Genomic DNA, 14535 nt, shown 5'->3' with positions numbered 1-14535 from the left:
GGAGACTCCCCGCTGAGCAGGGAGCCCAAAGCAGACTCCATCCCAGGATTCTGGTATTATGACGTAAGCCAAAGGCAGATGTTTAAAGGACTGAGCCACCCAGGCGCCCCTGACTAAGTTAATCTTTAAGTGCTGCTTATACCACATTATTCCCTCATCTAAAATTCAAAAAAAGTCTACAGAAGTAAAAAACTAAATAAGTATCTCATCCGTATATTTAAGTCCACTCGACAAATCAGGCCCTTGTTAGCTTTCTAGCATTTCTTCCTACCTCTCTGTACCAACAATACAAATCCCACCAAACAAGTTTACTGGTTGAAAGCATCTAAACACCTCAAATATCTAAGAATAGTAAAGTGGTTAAATAAAACATGGTGCATCAACACAGTGAAATAGTTTATAGCCATTATTAAGAATGCTGTCTGTATCTATGAGGAGTGATATGCAAAGATAACCCTAACACCTCTTTAAGAAAATAGGTTACAGAGGTGTCTAGGTGGCTCCGTCTGTTAAGCGTCTACCTTCGGCTCAGGTCATGATCCCAGGGTCCTATGATCAAGCCCCACATCGGGCTCCCTACTGGGCGGGAAGCCTGCTTCTCTCTTCCCCCACTCTCCCTGCCTGTGTTCCTGCTCTCGCTGTCTCTCTCTGTCAAGTAAACAAAAGAAACCTTAAAAAAAAAAAGAATAAAAAGAAAATGGGTTTAAAAAGTATATGAAATACAGTCCCATTTATATAAAAGGATGAGTATGTTTGTGTATATGCAACTGTGTGCATGCATGTGTATATGCATAAAGAGTAAGGAGAAGGAGGAAAAAGCGGTGGAAGAAACAGAAAAGATGTTAGAAAGATATTCACTGAAAAGTTAACTGCATCTGCCCTTGGTGGTGGAATTTTGGGTACTTTTAACTTTGCCTTTATACTTCAACGCATTGTTTGAATATTCTACATATTATCTTTATAATCAGAAAAAGTGAAGTTCTTATATTTATGGAAAACTTAAAAATTAAGTATGTCTGGAGGTTCCAGGGAATACCAATACAATTACAAAAAATTACAAAAATATGAAGAGATCACTCTAGGAATATAGAATTGATGAAACTAACTCAGTTCAGTCATCACAAAGAACTAGGCTTTGCCATGCCTCTTAAAGAAGCCACATAATGGGCAACAAAGTCTCCCAATCTGGGACAACTTCCTTAGATTCCAGTCTCCCTCCTGCTGGATTACAGCATAAGCAAATGTTTTAAGATAAATCATGTATAAAAATATTTAACTCCAATAAGTGTATCTATCTCTCCCATACTCTGTAAGTTCTGTAAAGGGAAGACCTATATTTTATCCAACTGTACAATACCAAAGCCTAATAAAGTACCTGATGTTCAACAAATGTGTGCTAAATGAGCCCTATTTAAGGAATTTTCTTATGTCTCTCTCTCTCTCTCTCTTTAATTTAGTTTGCTTCTCCATCATTTTTATCTAGATCTAGGTCTTTGAATTTACTTTATTGTACTACCACTATATTCTACTGGAGAGCATTTTTGTTTAATTGGAATCTCTAATTCAGATCATTTTTAGAGTAAAAACCAATGCCCCCATTAGTTATTCATGCCACCAGAACTAGCAGGCGTAATTCATTTGACCTGCAGTCTAGTAAAGCAATCCATTTCCTCAAAATTCAAGCTGAGATTTTTTTTTTTTTCAAGTTGAGATTTTTGAGGAAGGGACTCAGTAAGAATTAAACAACTGTGAGAGAGAACACTGTAACAGAAGAGAGAAAAATTAGGTCGTTCAATTTAGTACACTCTACTCCAAAAGAAAATCTGAAGACACAGTATACACCCAAAGTGATGATAAACGTCACAAATCTGAGGTTTGTCCCCTCTTCTGATCACTGTCTCCTTATGGCCCCCATAATATGGCTCCCATCCTTATCAATCTCATGAAATTGCTTTTTCAAAAGGATTCTGTGGCAGACACGTTTAGGCTCCTCAGCCAATGACCGAGCAAGATGGTGATATCATTTGCTCCTAGTTTTGTCAGGTCCGTATCACAATTAGATAACCTCCTTTTCCCAATTCTGCTTCCTCTTTCTCTCTTTTTTCCCCCCATAGGTGCTTCTTCTCAGTAGCCCTTTTGCAATCCCAACTCTGTCTCACCATCTGCTTCCTGGAGAACTTATCGTAGGACAGACACCTTCTGAACAAGTCATTCTCCCAAGTTGCTAGCACTTGGCAATCTGGATCACCCCCATCCTCTTAGACTTATGTTGGTTCTTCTCCTTAGGAAAATGAGGGGTGAGGGAGGTGAACCCATAAAGGCACCCTCTACCAAAGCTCAATTTTCAACCCTGAGTTCTTTCTCCCTATTCCCTTCTTCAAAAGTGCTTTTATTCTGACAATGTTAAGTTACCTCTATTTTAATAACTCACATCTCCTTTTGGTCTTTCCCTCTGATTTACATCCCTACATCTAGAGATTTCTACACTAAATTTACCTCACATCCAAAAAAACCCAAAGAATTCATCACCTTTTTCCCCAAAAAACAGGCTTCCCACCCTGATGCTAACTTTGGTACTATCATTCCTTTCACAACAAATCATGGACTCTACTCTTCTTGTACCTCCTTAACTTAAAGATTGTCCTATTGCTAAATCTAATTCAGCACCCCCCAAGGCCAACTCCTCTCTCCACTGAATGAACTGCTCTATCAACTTATGGCTAACCAGAGAATGTAATGCTGGCGAAACAGGGGCTCCCCATCCTCAGCAGCAGGTTCCATTCTCCCTTCTGAGACTCCAACAAAGAGCTGCTGCAGAGCAAACACTCAACAGGATATGACTGTGGTAAACACATCAAGCTAACATAGTTAAATTAGAAGGCTAACCCTCAAAGACCTCATCAGATACTCTACATTTTACAAATGAGGAAGCTGAAGCCCAGCAAGAAGTGACTTCCCATGGCTACACAAGTATCAGAGCAAAGACAGTTCTGACTCCCCAACAAAGTGCTCTTTCCTGAGACTTTTTCCTGTTTTTCCAGAGGATTTATTTTCTGTATCTTTCATCATAGATGTTCTTACAGACAAGTCTGACGCATCATCCCTTAAGGTCCACGACAAATGCCTCTTCCTCTAGAAGTATTCTCTGACCTAACTCCTCCAATCCTCCTCTTAAGCTAGGTAAGTTCCCCTCCTCTGTGCATCCAGCACTTTTTTTCTGGTGAAAGTTTAATTTAAAAATAGTTAGAAAATGAATGCTTGTCTTTAAACAAGAATGACAATTAATAAATGGACAAAAATGATAAAACTAATCTTAAAATTCACTATATTGGGGCACCTGGGTGGCTCAGCGGGTTAAAACCTCTGCCTTCGGTTCAGGTCATGATCCCAGGGTCCTGGGATGGAGCCCCACATTGGGCTCTCTGCTCAGCGGGGAGCCTGCTTCCCCCACTCTCTCTCTGCCTGCCTCTCTGCCTACTTATGATCTCTGTCTGCCAAATAAATAAAAATCTTTTTTAAAAAATCACTATATTGCACCCAACAATAAAATAATTCATTACACGCAAGTGTTATGAATAGATTCCACAAGGCTTAGGTGAAATGTGTACTTTATCTCACTATATTTGAATTGACAGTTTGCTGGGTCTCCATCATTCCCAGGACTAAAGCTCTATAAGGGTAAGGAACAAACCTGTTTTGATTCCCACGGCCACCATCCCAGTCCAGCCCTCATCAACTGACTCATCAACTTTCACAGATGCTCTCCCCAATTGGTCTTCCCATCTCCAGCCTCTCACCTCTAATTACCACACCCACATCATCACAAAAATCTCAAAACTCTACCTTTGTCATAAATACTGAAAAGTTTTCGTAACTTCCCCTTTATAGGATCAGTTCTGAAGTACTGGCACTAATGTTGTCAGTCAACATTAGTGCCATGTTAACCATCTATTCTGTACAGGAATGAAAACATCGAAAATGTAACCCCACATCCATCACCCTATGAGCTGAAAGAACTGATGGGGATGTGCTGCCTGGCAAGGTGATGCTCCATCCTCCCACAGCTACTTACGCAATGAAAATAGAATACCTTCCACACTGTTCAGCATGTGTCGGAGTCCGGCTGGTACACCGTGCTCACATACACACCACTCTCCATGCTTGATTACCAAACAAAGGTAATTATTCCTAAGTAAGCAAAAGGTATAGAAAGCAGAGAGGAATCCCAAGATGAAAAAATTAGTTTTTCCAATATTGCAGAAATCTCTCCCTAACCACAAGATCTCTTCATTTATAAAATTCAGCTACATGCAGATTTACTTACTCCTAAACACCTTTCTACAGTTAATTAGTTGCTGAGAATTGCAGTTTCAAGGAATCACAGATTTTGAATTAAAAAAAAAAAAAAGGAATCTGAAGGTACAATGAAAAGGAAATAAAGCAGAAAGCTGAGCAGAAAAATAGATTCATGAAATGAATCCCTGGGGAAGATAAAGGAAGCAGAGACAAAGGGCTACCTTAGACTTATGTAGTAGGACAGGAACAGGGGCACACATAAGACAAACTGTGGAGGCAAGCTGGAATACCTCGAGGTCCAACGTGCTAATTAGCCACTGAGGGGATTACATAATAAGCCTCTTGTCGGGAGGGAATGAGAACATAGCTACTCTGTGATGGCAAATGGAATAAGTGAGAAAAGGTCATGCAAAGCCTCTTCTGTCTCTAGCTTCCAGGTACTATGTACCTCAGGATTATAGTGAGACCCAAAAGGAAGTATGAAATGGAGATCAAGGTTAAGAACTCTGAGTCATAAGATTAGAAATGCACGCTGGCTCTTAAGATGGAGGTGCGCGCGCACACACACACAGCGCCTCACAGTTTACCTTCAATAAAGCAGAAGTTTACATGTTATTTCAAAAAAACCCCAAAACTTCCAACTCACCTCATTGAAAAGCTGTTAGCAAATAAGGAATGAGGAATGGAAATAACCCAGAATCCATTATTACCATTTTAAGATTTTTAAATGTCTCTTACATGTTCTTTATTTGGAGAACTGTCTTTACTATTTTGTTTTGGTGAAATATAAAAAATATTTACAAAGGCATATTCATGATTCCAATTCCTGAATCCCATTTTTTAATTAGAGTTTTTAGTTCTTCAACAGAAAGAATTTTTACCACAGAGGTTAACAGAAACTTAATACTAAAGATTAAGGAAAAAGGGGCGCCTGGGTTGATCAAGCAGTTAAGCGTCTGCCATCAGCTAAGATCATGAACTCAGGGTCCTGGGATCAAGCCCCACACAGGGCTCCCTGCTCAGCAGAGAGCTTGCTTCTCCCTCTCCCTCTGCTGCTCCCCCTGCTTGTGCTCTCTTTCTGTCAAATAAATAAATAAAATATTAAAAAAATAAAGTTCAACACCTTAAAAAATTAGGGAAAAATATTATACATGCCAAGTTCACAAAAATTAGACATATTTTTACATTGTGTTTCACACAATAAAAGCCTTTTACAACTTGCTTCCTGTATACAGTTGTCCTGCTTATGCAGTGGACATATTCCAAGTGGAATCCTGAAATCCTATCGGATAGTACTGAACCCTAGATATATGTTTTTTTAGATACATATATACCTATGATCAAGTCTAATTTATAAATTAGGCACAGTAAAAAGATTAACAACAATAACAAATACTAAAATAGAATAATTATAGGATGCCTGGGTGGCTCAGTGGGTTAAGCCTCTGTCTTCGGCTCAGGTCATGATCTCAGGGTCCTGGGATCTAGCCCCACACCAGGCTCTCTGCTCAGCGGGGAGCCTGCTTCCCCCTCTCTCTCTGCCTGCCTCTCTGCTTACTTGTAATCTCTCTCTCTCTCTGTTAAATAAATAAATAAAATCCTTAAAAATATATATAGAATAATTATAACAACATACTGTAACAAAAGTTATGTGAATGTCATATCTCTCTCAAAATATTACCCTATACTTACCCTTCCTATAATTATAAGAGATGATAAAAGGCCTACGTGATGAGATAAGTGAATGATGGAGGCACTGTGACATACTATTATGCTATTAGAGAACTTCTGAAAAATGTCAGAATAGGGATCATCTGCTTCCAGACCACAGATGACTGCAAGTAAATGAAACTGTGAAATTCGAAAATGCAGGTAAGTAGGGACTACTGTATTTTCAACTGACACACTGCCCAGGCTCAATTACTTTTGTAACTAATAAGATTCAAAAATTTTAAGGCTAAATGCCTACATGGGAATAGAACATATAATGTTCTATTCATAAGATACATATAATTCATAGAACATATAATGTTCTATTCATAAGATTCAAAAATTTTAAGGCTAAATGCCTACATGGGAATAGAACATATAATGTTCTATTCATAAGATACAAAAACTGCAAAGCAAAGAATAAAAATATTTTGCTAAAAATGATCATTGAGAAATGAATAAAGATTCAAACTACCCATATTCCCAAAAAATTTTTTCCACTTAGATTCTGTTTTACTTCAAAAGGGCACAATTTGAAACAAACAAACAAAAAAAAAAAAACCTGTGTTTCTAAAAACAACAGAATAAAAGTGTACAACCAAAAAGCTTATTTCAAGACATTTCCAGGACTGACATGTAATTCGCACTCCAACCATAATTGCAAAGTAAAGTTATAATAAAGGCTGCAAAAAATATCACTAGACTTGGCTCTATTTAAAAGGACAACACTTGGGGCGCCTGGGTGGCTCAGTCATTAGGCATCTGCCTTGGGCTCAGGTCATGATCCCAGAGTCCTGGGATTGAGCCCCACATCGGGCTCCCTGCTCAGTGGGAAGCCTGCTTCTCCTACTCCCACTCCCCCTGCTTGTGTTCCCTCTCTCACTGTCTCTGTCTCTGTCAGATTAAATAAATAAAATTTTTTAAAAATAATAACAATAAATAAAAAATAAAATGACAACACTTACTAAAACAATAAGAATATTAATCTTAAAGTACATTTTGATCTCTGGAAGGAACATAGTAAACTAGTAATAATGGTTACCTCCAGAGCAGGAAAATAGTGTAGGACAAGGGTTGAAGAAAATTTACTTTTCACTTCTGTAGATGCCCTTTTGAACTTTATGAATTCTTTTTTTTTTTTTTTAATTTATTTGAGCAAGAGAGAGAGCAAGAGAACATAAGTGGGGGTGAGGAGCAGAGGAAGATGGAGAGCAGACTCCCCACAGAGCACGGGGCCCGACATAGGGCTTGAGCCCAGGACGCTGGTATTATGACCTGAGCCAAAGGCAGACGCCCAACTGACTAAGCCATCCAGAACTTTATGAATCCTATACCATGTGTTTATATGAATTATTCGAAAGTTTCTCTTTGATGTACAAGAGTTCACATAATAGTTTTCATTATCTTATCTTCTTGAATTACATGCATTTTTTTTCTTTTTTAAATTTTTATGTTATTTTAAGCCAGTATAATTAATACACAGTGCTATATTAGTTTCAGGTATATAATATAGTGATTCAAGAACACATTACTCTGGGGGCGCCTGGGTGGCTCAGTTGGTTAAGCAACTGCCTTCGGCTCAGGTCATGATCCTGGAGTTCGGGGATCGAGTCCCACATCGGGCTCCCAGCTCCATAGGGAGTCTGCTTCTCCCTCTGACCTCTTCCCTTCTCATGCTCTCTCTCAATCTCTCTCAAATAAATAAATAAAATATTAAAAAAAAAAAAAAAGAAGAATACATTACTCTGGGGCACCTGGGTGGCTCAGTCAGTTAGGCATCTGCCTTTGGGTCAGGTCATGATTCCAGAGACCGGAGACTGAGCTCTACTTGGGCTCCCTGCTCATTGGGGAAGTCTGCCTCTCTGCCTCCCTCTGTCCCTCCTGTCCGCCCCCATTCATTTTCTCTCTCTCAAATAAATAAATTCTTAAAAAAGAAAAAAATACTCAGTGCCCATCACAATACATGTACTCCTAATCACCCTTCCTGCACCTATGGCCCTCCCCTTGAGTAACCACCAATTTGTTCTCTATATTTAAGTCTTTTTTCTTCTCTTTTTTAATCTGTTTTTTCTTAAATCTACATGCGTGAAATCATATGGTATCTGTCTTTCTTTGCCCAACTTACTTCACTTAGCATCATGCCCTTTAGATCCATCCATGTTGTTGCAAATGATATTTTTCACTCTTTTTCATGGCTGAGTAATATTCCATTGTATGCATATGCCACATCTTCTTTATCCATTCATCTATCCACGGACACTTGGGCTGCTTCTATATCTTATTATAAATAATGCTTCAATAAACAGAGGGGTGAATATATCTTTCAAATTAATATTTTCATATTTCATAAATACCCAGTCATGGAGTTACTAGATCACACAGTAATTCTCTATTTTTTGAGAAACCTCCATAACCATCTTCCAGAGTGGCTGCACTAGTTTGCACTTCCACCAACAGTGAAGAAGGATTCCTTTTTTCCACATCTTTACCAACACTTGCTGTTTCTGGCGTTTTTTATTTTAGTCATTCTGACAGCTGTGAGGTGTTATCTCATTGTGGTTTTGATTTGCATTTCCCTAATGGTAAGTGATGCTGAGCATCTTTTCATGTGTCTGTTGGCTATCTGGATGTCCTCTTTGCAGAAATGTCTGTTCACGGATGCCTAGGTGGCTCAGTAGGTTAAGCATGTGCCTTCGCCTCAGGTCATGATCTCAGATTCCTGGGACCAAGCCCACTTTGGGCTCTCTGCTCAGCAGGGAGTCTGCTTCTCCCTATACCCCTCCCTCCTGCTCATGATCTCTCTCTCTAATCAATAAATAAAGTCCTTACTTTTAACTAATTTTTAAAAGATTTTATTTTATTTATTTATCAGAGAGAGAGAGAGAGTGAGCAAGCACACAAGCAGGGGGAGCAGCAGTCAGAGAGAGAAGCAGACTCCCCACTGAGCAAGAAGCCCCATGTAGAACTTGATCCCAGGACCCTGGGATCATGATCTGAGCCAAAGGCAGATGCTTAATAACCCAGCTGAGCCACTTAACCCAACTGAACCACCCAGGCATCTGAGTAAAGAAAATCTTTAAAAAAAAAAAAAAAAAGGCTGGGGTGCCTGGGTGGCTCAATTGGTTAAGTGACTGCCTTTGGCTCAGGTCATGATTCTGGGCTCCTGGATCCAGTCCCACATTGGGATCCTTACTCAGCAGGAAGCCTGCTTCTCCCTCTGCCTGCTGCTCCCTCTGCTTGTTTGCACTCTCGCTCTCTCGCTCTCCCTGACAAATAAATAAAATCTTTAAGCTTTATTTAAAATAATAATTCAGGGGTACCTGGCTGGCTCAGTCATTTAAGTGTCTCCCTTCAGCTCAGATCCTGATCACAGAGTTCTGGGATGAAGAGCCCTTCATCTGGCTCCCTGCTCAACAGGGAACCTGATTCTCCCCCTCAGCCTGCCCCTCCCCCACAACTAGTGCTCCCTCTCTCTCTCAAATAAAAATCTTTAAAATAATAAAATAATAATTCAGTTTAATGTCCCTCTGTATCCAGCCTGAAAAACAGAATAATACCAAATCAATATGACAATTTAAAAAAATAAGCTGCCTTCTAACAATCCCACCACAAATTACACTAATACAGCTGATGACTTCTATGGGAATACACAGTCTGAGTGTGGTGGGGAATGAAGACTTGTACATCTGCAGCTCAGGTGGGGAGCCAGAAACACAACTGGGGCCAAAGAGAAGACTACTGCAGAGGATGTACAGATTCCAAGAAAGAAGCCTGAGAGATCACAGGGAATGCGGAAGGACGAGGGGAAAGAATGAAGGGTAAGAAAAGTGAGGCAGAGGTGGTTCCCCCTTTTTTGGAGGGTACAGAAAACAGGGGCTGGGGGGGAGAAGGGTTCATTAATGAAGATCATGAAGATATTGACCCACATTGACCTCATGCCTAATTGTCTTAACAAGGAAGCATCACAGTGACTAAACAACCTCAACAACTTGCCTCTATAGTAGCTTATGCAAGTCCCAAGTGGTGTTCCAATTTTGTGTTCCATATTTTTATCTTACTGATAAATTTAATGAAAGTCTATGGCTGCAAAACAAAATAATATGTTGTTTATTCTTTGGATTTCAAGTTTCAAGTTTTTGAGGTAGTAATTTTTGTTTTCTCAAAAAGAGAAAATTAATTAATAAAAATTATGTATAAAACAAGTTTTTGTACTAAACTGGAGACCCTGAAGGAAAATATTCACTAATTTTTTAAAAAAGATTTTATTTCTTTTAGAGAGAGTGTTCCTGCATGCAGGGTGAAGCGGGGGCAAGGAGGGGGTTGGAGCACAGAGGGCGAGGGAGAAGTAGTCTCTCCACTGAGCAGGGAATCCAATGCAGGGCTGGATCCCAGGACCCCGAGATGATGACTTGAACTGAAGGCAGTCACTTAACCGACTAAGCCAGGTGGGTGCCCCAATACTTACTAATTATAGCAATGACTCAAACACATCTACCTAAATCAGTACTATACTAAAAAGTAATCTCCTAAAAGTAAAAAAATGAATTTACGCCCAAAACAATGCCAAAACTTCAAACTTTTCACAACTTCACTTTAGAGAAGAAATACGTAGTTTATAAGCTATAGCAGGGAAGAGACACTTTCATTACTTCACAATCTCCAAAATATATATAGAGAGAACAATAATAATAATAACTCAACTCTCAAAGATAAGAGACCATGTTGTCCTTGAAATCTCTTCTCCCTCAGTTCCAGTGTTGCTCCAAAGTGGTTCTTGCTCTCCTTTCCGGACCCTTCGTTTCTATTCTTCCTTTCACCACATACTCTAGCCATTCCCCAAGGCCATTAGTTAATCTCGCCTCGCTTTTTTCCAAGTTTCAACTAATCAGATCCTGTACTGACAGCCCCACCCTTGCCAAGGATATCATCTCCAACAAGGACTTCAAAAACAAAACAAAGTAAACAAAACCCTATACATGTTAAAAGCTAACTTTCCTTTCTTTTCTAAACAGTTCCTTTTCATAGCTTTCCTGTTTCTGTTAAAAACCACTACAATCCATTGGTCATCCACAGTTGAAATTTGAAACTTTTCTGACTGTCCCTTTCATTTCTCACACCCAATCATGAGCCAGCTACAAGAGAGCAAAATTCCTTCACCCACCATCCCCCACTTGTCCATCCTCAACACCTCCGGCCCTATAACCTCTCATTAAGGCTACTACAATAGTTTCTTAATTCCAATATATGCCCAATCCACTCTAACCCAGGTCCATGGCCCATCACCTCTCAGAAACCTTGGAGGCTCTATGGCACCTACCCCACTAACCCAGTACTCAAAGTCTTCCATGCATTAACCACAATCTATTTCTATTGTTTTATCACCAGCAATAACTCTCTCTTAAATATTCTATATTTAAGAGAATATTCTATACTGCAATCAAAAAAATTTAAAAGGAAGTCCCCATAAATGACTGATTAATTCCTGATTGCTGCAATAGTTCACAGGGATGCCCTGGAGCTAACAGCAGTCAACAAATATCCAATGAATATCCAATGAATGAATCAATGAATGAATGACTAGAATGGGCTTACCCCTCCCTCCTGCCGTTTGTTTGTTTGTTTATATATAATCACATCCCCTCTTTCGGAGTTTATTTCAAAGAAGCTTTTTTCATGAAATAATCTCACCAGTAAAAAGTAATCCCCTCTTCCTTTAAAGTCTAATGGTGCCTTCTTCTAACCCACTCAACATCCTCTATCCAATAATACTTGTTTCTTATCTCAACCACCAGACTTTACATTTCTTTTTTTTTTTAAGATTTTAATTATTGGGGTACCTTGGTGGCTCAGTGGGTTAAGCCTCTGCCTTTGGCCAAGGTCATGATCTCAGGGTCCTGGGATCGAGCCCCACGTCGGGCTCTCTGTTCAGCAGGGAACTTGCTTCCCCCTCTCTCTCTGCCTGCCTCTCTGCCTACTTATGATCTGTGTGTGTGTGTGTGTGGGTGTGTGTGTCAAATAAATAAATAAAACTTTAAAAAAAGATTTTATTTATTTGAGATAAGGAGCAGAGAGAGCACACGAGTGGTGGGGGAGGGCAGAGGAAGAGGGAGAAGCAGACTTTACATTTCTTAAGGATAAGGTACCTGAGTAATGTAATTGAGAGAGAGAACCAACCATCTCTAATGGTTGATTAATTTCTTAATTTGCCTACCAAAATTTAATCTCTTTGAAGCAAAAATTTGTATTTGTTTCTCCCCTCTCCCCCAACTCTACTACCATCCCTAGCATTGGGCACAGTATCTAACACATGAAGTATCTATTAAATAGTTAGTGAATATCCATTTCAAAAATATTTTAGAATGTCCAAACAATTTTACAAAGTGATAAATTATAACACTTGTTTTGGATATTTAGTCTGGTATTTAATAAAGCAATTATGATATTAACTCTTAAGAACCTAAAAATAGCAAAAATGAGCTACTGGGACTTCATCAAGATAAAAAGCTTTTGCACAGCAAAAAAAGGTCGACAGAACCAAAGACAACCAGCAGAATGGGAGAAGATATTTACAAATGACATATCAGATAAAGGGCTAGTATCCAAAATCTATAAAGAACTTATCAAAGTCAACACCCAAGGAACAAATAATCCAATCAAGAAATGGGTGGAAGACATCCAAATGGCCAACAGATACATGAAAGTGAAGAAAAAGTGTTCAACAGCACTCAGCATCAGGGAAATATAAATTAAAACCACAATGAGATACCACCTCACATGAGTCAGAATGGCTAAAATCAAGTCAGGAAATGAAAGGTGTTGGCGAGGATGCAGAGAAAGGGGAACTCTCCTATACTGTTGATAAGAATGCAAGCTGGTGCAGGCACTCTGGAAAAGAGTATGGAGGTTCCTCAAAAAGTTGAAAACAGAACTACCCTACAACCCAGCAAATTGCACTACTGGGTTATTTACCCCAAGGATACAAATGTAGTAGGGTGCCTGGGTGGCTCAGTTGTTAAATATCTGCCTTTGGCTCAAGTCATACTCCCAGGGTCCTGGGATAGAGTTCCATATTGGCTCTCTACTTGGCAGGAAGCCTGCTTCCCCTCTCCTGCTCCCCCTGCTTGTGTTCCCTCTCTCTGACAAATGAATAAATAAACTTAAAAAAAAAAAACTTTAAAAAAAAAGATACAAATGTAGTAATCCAAAGGGGCACGTACATCCCAATGTTATAGCAGCAATGTCCACAATAGCCGAACTAAGGAAAATGCTTAGATGTCATGTCCATTGACAGTTGAATGGATAGAGAAGACATGGGGTATATATATATACAATGGAATATAATGCAGCCATCAAAAAAATGAAATCTTGCTATTTGCAACAACATGGATGGAACTAGAGGGTATTATGCTAAGCGAAATAAATCAGAGAAAAGCAATTATCATATGATCTCACTGATATGTGGAATCTGAGAAACAAATTCCAGAGGATCATAGGGGAAGAGAGGAAAAAAATAAACAAGATGAAACCAGAGAGGGAGATAAACCATAAGAGACTCTTAATCTCAATAAACAAACTGAGGGTTGCTGGAGTAGAGAGGGGTAGGAAGGATAGGGTGGCTGGGTGATGGACACTGGGGAGAGTATGTGTTATGGTGAACACTGTGAATTGTGCAAGACTGATGAACAGATCCGAACCCCTGAAACAAATAATACATTATACATAATAAAAAGTAAAGAAAGAAAATAAAGAAAAAAGAGCTTAAAAATACTAATCTTGATATGAAATTAACATGGTATCATACACAGAATAGACACACAAAAGGTTATTGTATGAACAAATGAATGAACATATTAAGGCAAAAACTCTACTCCTATACAATAAAATCAGTGGACTTCAAATTTCAGGGTCAAAACAAAAAGGAAAGATCTAAACAGAAATTTTTTCTTAATATTTTCCATTCCAGGAAGACTGGCAAGATAAACAGAACTAAATCAATCCCAAAGTCTCTCAGTGAAGCAGACAAGGGACAGACAAAATACAATTGCATAGCAGCATTATCAACATCTTGTGGATGAACACTTGTACTGGGATTTACTATTTCTTGCCAAGCCTTTCAGTCAAGAATCCCCTTTCTCTATAAGCAGTTGCAAGGACAATTTTGAAGGGAGTGCAACAAAAGTAATAGAAACATCTCATTTATGTCATCAACCAAATGAGAAAAAAATGAAAAAAAAATTGGCTCAAAGGTTTAAAAATCTTGGTACTAGATTCAGCTGCTACTTACAACTGGGAGTCTGGGCAAGCCATCAAACATCTCATAAGTTTAATCCACCTCACCTATAAAATTAAAGAGTTATCAGGGTACCTGGGTGGTTCAGTCAGTGAAGCGTCTGCCTTCAGTTCAGGCTCAGGTCATGATCCCAGGGTCCTGGAATTGAGCCCCAATTTGGGCTTCCTGTTCAGTGGGGAGTCTACTTCTCCCCTTCCCTCTGCCTGCCACTCCTCCTGTTTGTACACACTCTCTCTCTC

The 14535-nt window shown here is 39.2% G+C and overlaps 1 protein-coding gene across 4 annotated transcripts in view; it reads right to left on the bottom strand.

Annotated features, from left to right (window-relative positions):
- Nucleotides 1-14535, bottom strand: part of SWAP70 (switching B cell complex subunit SWAP70) — a 67887-nt gene that overhangs the window by 49690 nt on the left and 3662 nt on the right. Inside the window, exon 2 of one of the 4 annotated variants that reach the window (XM_082683102.1) lies at nucleotides 4091-4188. The exons of 2 other annotated variants lie outside the window; for them this stretch is intronic. The gene's annotated coding sequence lies outside the window, so the exon portion shown is untranslated. Of the gene's footprint in view, nucleotides 1-4072; nucleotides 4189-14535 lie in introns of all 4 variants that reach the window. One more of the 4 variants, XM_082683103.1, reaches the window with a different exon arrangement.

The sequence above is a fragment of the Mustela nivalis genome (genome assembly GCF_964662115.1).
Source record: "Mustela nivalis genome assembly, chromosome: 9".
Classification (NCBI taxonomy): domain Eukaryota; kingdom Metazoa; phylum Chordata; class Mammalia; order Carnivora; family Mustelidae; genus Mustela; species Mustela nivalis.
Note: the sequence above shows the minus strand (reverse complement) of the source record. Positions and strands in the feature narration are given on the sequence as shown.